This window comes from Neophocaena asiaeorientalis, unplaced genomic scaffold, assembly GCF_003031525.2.
Source record: "Neophocaena asiaeorientalis asiaeorientalis breed wild unplaced genomic scaffold, Neophocaena_asiaeorientalis_V1.1 scaffold43, whole genome shotgun sequence".
Classification (NCBI taxonomy): Eukaryota; Metazoa; Chordata; class Mammalia; order Artiodactyla; family Phocoenidae; genus Neophocaena; species Neophocaena asiaeorientalis.
In genome coordinates, this window is record NW_020173674.1 from 8,452,455 (window position 1) to 8,459,539 (window position 7,085).

At 50.5% G+C, this 7,085-nt stretch overlaps 1 non-coding gene across 1 annotated transcript; it reads right to left on the reverse strand.

The window, feature by feature from the left end:
* Window positions 1–1,195: 1,195 nt before the first annotated feature.
* Window positions 1,196–1,268, reverse strand: TRNAW-CCA (transfer RNA tryptophan (anticodon CCA)). Its single transcript has one exon. It is a non-coding gene; the product is annotated as a tRNA-Trp (tRNA).
* Between the last annotated feature and the right edge of the window lie 5,817 nt (window positions 1,269–7,085).

Genomic DNA, 7,085 nt, shown 5'->3' on the forward strand with positions numbered 1-7,085 from the left:
TGCTGGTAGGAAGCTAATTTTCCATTCTTTTTCTAATAAAGCTGAAGGTCATACCCTACAACCCAGTAACTCTGGTCTGTGCTCCTTTAGTGAGTGAAAACTTCTATTTAGTGGGTCACAGTCAATATTTTAAAAATCATTCAGTGAAACACAATGATAGAGAATAGGATTTGTCAGAGTGAATTTCATCTTGTTTCTTGGCAAATTTTTTGGTAAGACTTTTACTTGTATACATCAATATCCTGATGCATTTTGAAGCGTATTTCTCACCGTGAGTCTTGGTCAAAAAGATCTGAAAGCCTCTGCTTAGAGGAGAGCCGCCCGGTGCTCCAGGAGGCTTTGCATGAGGACGCTCGGGGCAGTTTTGACACCCTCAGTGTCCGTTGACCCGAGACAGGATGATTAGCTGTGCTACATTCTACAAAGGGAATGCTGTGAACGTGAATGAACAATGGCTACAATCCGTCAGCATGGAACCTAATCGTGAGCAAAAACAATCAAGTTGTAGAATGTATGATGTTTGATTCTGTTTTTACCAAATTAAAAAAATGTTGTTAAGGGATACCTTTTTATTCGTAAAAACTTTTAAAAAGCAAGACATTAATAGGCACAAAATTCAGGAGAGTGGCTACAACAGTACTAGGAGGGAGAGAAATTGGGTTAATTTTTTTATAACAGCTTTATTAAAATAGAATTCACATACCATCCACTTCGCCCATTTAAAGTCTATAATTTGGTGGGTTTTGGTATATTCACAGAGCTGTGAAACCATCACCACAATCAATTTTAGAACACTTTCACCACTTCAAAAAGAAGCTCCATACCCTTTAGCTATCACCTCCGAGCACTGCCTGTGCCTCTAGTCTTAAACAATCATAAATCTACTTTTTGTCTCTATATATTTGTCCATTCTGGGCATTACATATAAATAGAATCTTAAAATAGGTAGCATTTGTGACCTGTTTCTTTCACAAGCATGCTTTTAAATTTCCTCCCTGTTGTAGCATGAATTATGACTTCCTTCTTTATGGCCAAGTAATGTTCCATTGTATGGATATACCCATTTAAAAAATATATTTATTTATTTATTTGGCTGCACTGGGTCTTAGTTGCGGCATGTGGGATCTCCGTTGCCACGTGCGAGATCTTTTTAGTTGCAGCCTGCAGGCTCTTAATTGTGGCATGCAGGATCTAGTTCCCTGACCAGGGATCGAACCTGGGCCCCCTGCATTGGGAGCATGGAGTCTTAACCACTGGACCACCAGGGAAGTCCCTACCCATGTTTTTTATCCATTCATCAGTATGCGTCCACCTTTTGGCAATTATGAATAATGCTGCTGTGAACATTTGTGTACAGACTTTTTTTGTGTCATGGGGCTTATTAAGATATTGGTGATTTTCTATTTCTTCAACTGGGTGTTGGTGCATGGATATTTTATTGTTATTTCTTATGTCTTACACTTATGACTGTTCTTTTATATATAGATATAAGATTTAAGAAAACTCATTAAAAAGTATATGTAGGGCTTCCCTGGTGGCGCAGTGGTTGAGAGTATGCCTGCCGATGCAGGATGATAAGGTTTCCTCTAGGTAGGGGACCTGGGTGGCTAGGGGATGGGGGTGGGGAGTATAGAGGCTTATCTTTCATTTTATATTCTTTTATAATTTTTTTTTTTTTTTGCGGTACGCAGGCCTCTCACTGCTGTGGCCTCTCCCGTTGCGGAGCACAGGCTCCGGACGCGCAGGCTCAGCGGCCATGTCTCACGGGCCCAGCCGCTCCGCGGCACGTGGGATCTTCCCAGACCGGGGCACGAACCTGTGTCCCCTGCATCGGCAGGCGGACTCTCAACCACTGCGCCACCAGGGAAGCCCAAACTTACATAAGCTTTTATTTTGAAAGTAGCTCTGTTGGTGGTGATTCTGGGGGGTTTCCTTGTTGGTCTGCAGCTCTGGCACAGAGGGGCACGGGCACAAGCTGAGGCCTGCGGGGCCGGGTGGGGTGAGGAGTGCTCCTCTGGGCCGTCCTGAGGGGGCAGGAGTGGTGGGCTTGGGAGGGCAGCCTCTGCCCAGTGCCCAGGCCCACCTCCTCCGTCCCACTGTCCTCGTCGGTGCGACCAGGGAAATGGTTCACAGTGGTGGGCCCAGGTGGGGGCCGCCAGAGACGTCCTTGTCCTGTCTCATCTCCAAACATCGCCAGCCCTTTGCTTTTCCCTGCATCCCTTCAGCCTCCTTCCACCCACATGCTCCTTCTTCCTTGTGGCTCAAAACCAGCCACACTTCCTGAGTGCTCGCTGCAGCCTGCAGCACGAGAAAGGCTTTTCTCGAATCTGTGCAACGCCCCTGTGAAGCAGGAATAATTACCCCCAAGTGTGCACTGAGGGCACTGACGCTCCGGTAGAGGGACCTTCCCAAGAGGTGCAGCGGGGATCTGAACTTAGGGGAGTCTGACTCCAAAGCCCTACCTTAAAAACAATCAATTTCTTTGATTCCACAAGAAATATGTGAATACATTTTCCTTGTTAACAACAGGAACAACCCAACCCAACCCAACCCAACCCAACCCAGATTGAAACTGCTGGCATTAAGGCTAAAGTCTCTTTCCATGCTCCATCCTCCTTTATACAGCCTGGTGTGTGTCCTTCCAGATAACTTTTCTGCTCATTTGCATACATAGGTACGGCTCCCTTTTCAGTGCTGTTTTGTGACTTTGCATTTTCTTGTAGTTCTTCATTTGGTTCCCTGAGTATAGGTCATTTAGGAAATGCTTTTCCTTTGTTTACCAGTTTTTCAAATGACATGGTGAGTCTTTTACACCCTCCAAAGCTGACAGATTTTTTAAAAATACCATGATGAGCACACAAATTTCAATTACTGGATTTTTCCATCTATGTGTAGTTATCCCTTTTGATGTTCAAATTGTCCCATCTTGGGCCAAGTTGAGTCTTGACTTCTGTAGTCAAAGGCTTTGCTCTCAACCGTGTCTCCTCTGTGCCCCCCCACGGCAGCTCAGCCCCCTGCTTGGGTGCAGTTGGCTCAGCTGAGTCACGGGGAGGTGGGGTGCTGGCTGGCCTCAGAGTGCTCCCGAAATAGAACTCCTGCGTCAAGGGCGTATCTCGCATTCTGAGTGTGACCAGGGCCACCTACCTCCTGCTCTTGTAAACTCCAGGAGGGCACTGCCCCACTGCCAACTCTAACCGCACTGTGATCCCCAGCCCGGATCTTGGCCCGGAGCCCAGACTTGAGCTGCCACAGGACTGCCTGGGATGTTCTGGGATCGTTAAGGGCATAATGTTGGAAATGTTCAGACCTAGGTTTCAGTCTTGCTCCTCTACTCACTAGGTAAGGATCTTTGGCAAGTTGCCTTACCTCCCTGGGACTCAGTCTGCTCATCTATCAAGTGGGGCGGTGACAGTTCCTACTCCAAGGAGTGATGGATAAAGTGGGTCAAGTGTTGAGCACTGCGTCTGGCACGTTGAGCTGTGCCATTCGGAGCTCCATCCCTCACGAGAGACACACGGGCCTGGGTACGAGGCGGGTGGCCCTTTAGGAGACATTTTAGACCTCCTGGGAGTCAGAGATTCACTCGCTGACACACACATGCTCTGTGCATACAATGCACTCACACCCAGCTTGTGTACATCACTCTGACCCACACCCATGCCGCACGCCCACCCACACCGCCTCCTGGACCCCCCTCCTTCTCTTCTTTGTCCTCTGAAGAGCTCCTTTCCAGCCCAGCTGTCTCAGGAAAGAGAGGGGCTTCTCCCCGGTGCGAGGAGAGCTCCCTGCCCCCTGTTTCCTACCAGTGATGAACACAGGGAGCCTGCAGGTTGGACTGGGGCTCCTTGAGGGTCAGGTTCTAGAATGTTCCCTGCGAGGGCTCATCTCTGCCTGTCTCTGGTTTTCCTGTCTCAGGCCAAGCCGAGACTGAGACTTGGAGACCGATTGGAGATTTCTGCTTTTGGTTGTGAGCCCTGGGCCTTCTCTTTGGGATGTGGCTGTGTGGTCCATCTGGCTCCCTCAGGTGAGGACAGGTGCTGTGTTCAAGCACCAGGGCTGAGGTGGAGAGTGGGAACGGCTGTACGATCGTGTGTGTGCTCTCACTTCAGTGCCTGGCGCAACGGGCACTTAACCGCCACTTCCTGAATGCATCGTGCTCTCCCCTGCAGGGTGTACCAACGGCTAGTCCTCGTTAGCAGTGAGTTCGTGGAGAGACCGTTGACCTTCATTCCATCAGAGAGTGGGGTTCAGTTCCAGGCAACCCGCTGTACCTGGGAAGCACCCCTTCATGGGTCCAATCTCCTACGTATTAGCTGCTCTGGAGGGACAAACAAGAGTGAGGAACAGCTATCTCCTTCAAGTAGCACAGCGTAAGGGAAGGCGCATGGGCCTCCCAACTAGACAGAACCAGTTTGGAATCCTGGGTCTTCTGCTCACTGACGGTGCCACTTGCACAGGTGACTCCCCCTCGCTAGTTCAGCTGCACCCTCTGCAGAGCAGGTCAGAATCCCTTCCTCCCGGGCCGTGGAAGGATGGATTGAAGGAGGGCCCGGGGAGGCGCTGGTGCAGCGCTGGGCCAGGTGCTGGACCAGCCCCCTTTCCTTCGGGAACCCACTCAATAGCAGGGAGCTGGATACCTGCATTTAACGGCACGTTATGTAACCATTAAAACAGCCCCCGCTCCTGCTTCCTCACCACTTGGGTTAGCCATCTACCCCCAAGGTCTTATTGCACATGCCCTCTAGAGGCTACTCTTCCTGCATCCACTCACTTCCATCTCTCAAGCTGCCTTCGGCTCCCAGTGCAAGTTCACGAGAGAGAATCTGATTGGTTCAGCTCGTGGCATCCTATCTCCGCCTACGTATTGGCTGTCCTTGGGTCAGGTGATCCCACTAGGCCAATCAGCTCTGCGGGAGGCAGCATGGTCACATAGTTCAAACCTGACAGGAGAGGCAGTTTCACTCGGAGGGATTTGTGGGTGAGACAAGCGTGATTGGTTCAGGGCACCCAGGGGAGGGGGCAGGGCCAGCACCAAGCTTTGGCCCCTGGAAAGCTGCTGAGATCCTGGGTCTTGTCCCAGAGGACATTCATTGACTGGCATTAGAGACTGGAACTCACATCTCTCATAAGATCTGATTCTCCAGTCTACCACTACTATTTGGAAAATAAAATCTTTGAATCCAAACTTTTCATTTATTTTTTTCATGTCTCAGATGCCTGTTTCTTTAGAAGCCATCAGGAGTAGGGAGAGAGAAGAGGGTTCTGTCCCCTCCACCTCCACCCCTCACCAGGCCAGATGTCCTGTCTGCACTGAGGGCCCACAGGATGAAGAGGAAGAGCTCCAGCATCTGTGAGGGGCCCAGGGTGGGTGCAGAACCAGCTCTCTGAGCAAATCCAGCTGAGCCATCAGCTCAGGCACAGCTCTTGGGCTTCTGTTTGGTCAATAGCGGAAACCACTGGAACGTTCACATGAGCTCATGTTAGATACTCTCCCAAGCCTCCCCCTCAGGTTATGATGAAAGCAAATCTCAGACCAAATTCCGTCACACACCTAGGCATTTACTAAACATGTGTTCACCAAAGAAGCACTGAGCCATCCGTCCAGCCTGTTCTGAAGGCAGAATGAAGACACAGCCCTCGTCCTTTCAGGGGCTGTGACCACACGCTGTATGACAGGCTCACTCAAGGCAGGGTTCGGGTGCCCAGATAGCATCAGGCAACCAGAATCCAATCCAGAGCCTGGCATAGGCACGCTGGGGATCAAGCTCCAGGTGGCACCCCTAGAGAAACAGTTTCCTCTCTCACCCTCTGCACCTGCCAGGGTGGAGAGTGACTCTAACATATTTTAGCCAGCGTACATCTCCTGAATGGCACTCGTTTCACCAATGAGAGATCTTGTCTAGCCCCTGTTATCCTGATTATTAAGTCCTTAATTTTTCCAAGGGAAAACCAGTTCCAGCATTCAGTTTGCTAATTTGAAAAACATCTCTTGATTAGAGTTAAAGATAGGTAAGAGCAGCCACCTCTTTCAGACGTGGTGCCAGCCTACTGCCCCAGGGTGTGGTTTCCTGCTTAGAGAGCTTGCGGAACCTGGGGAATTCTTGGGAGACCCTACCTTCTGTCCCTTTTGTTTTTCGAGCAGCAGGAGAATGTGGATAGGACCGAGCATGACTCTCTTCTGGAAAATCTCAAAGAAAGAGGCTGGCTAGAGTTGCCCAGAGAGCAAAGCCAAGAGGAAGGGTGTGGAGAGAGAGTCTGGTGGTGGCAACATCTGCCCTGAGGCTGGGCACAGAGCCCTCCGTCCCCCAAGCCTTCCCAAAGCTCCCAGGAAAGCTGACCCCCTTGGCCTTCGTTTGCAAGTCCCCCACGTCCCACTTCAGCATCCCTGTCCTGACCTCCTACTGCTTCCCCCATTCCCACTCTGACCAGTTCTTCCAAAGAGCCCATCCACCGCGGCCACCCCCGGCACCAGCCAACAACCCAGGATCCCACCTACACACGCCCTCTCACACAAACACACTCACACCAAGACTTACCCATCCCAAGCTCCATTTCTTCCATGCCCTCCCAGAGAGCTGAAAGCCATGGCAGGACTAATTTTTACTAAAATGCTTTAAAAGAGATTGAATGCCAATGTTGTTTGGAACAGCACCTCGAATGGGACAAAATGCTGAAAACTGAATTCAGTATGGCAAATTCAGGCCCCAGGGTTGGGGGCCTTCCCCCAAAACCTGCAGGGAAACTGATGGCAGTGTCTGGTGATGACCTTGGCAGCTCTCCACGTGACCTGGCTGTGAGGACGATGGTCCTTTCCCTGCAGCAGGCGAGACTGCCATGGATCTCCAGATGGCCTCAGCACTCCTGTCACCCTGGCAAGTGACTCCCCCAAGTACCTGTCCTCCAAGCCCAGGGAGCATAGGGTCTCACCCTGGAGGATGGCTCTGTGGTACATCCAGTCAGCTGGCAGCCCTGAGAGTTCCCATAATCCTCCTATGTCCCTGTTGACTCAGATCTCAACAACCTTCGGAATGATCTGATGATTCTCCGACTTAGAGAACAAACTTATGGTTACCAGGGGGGAAGGG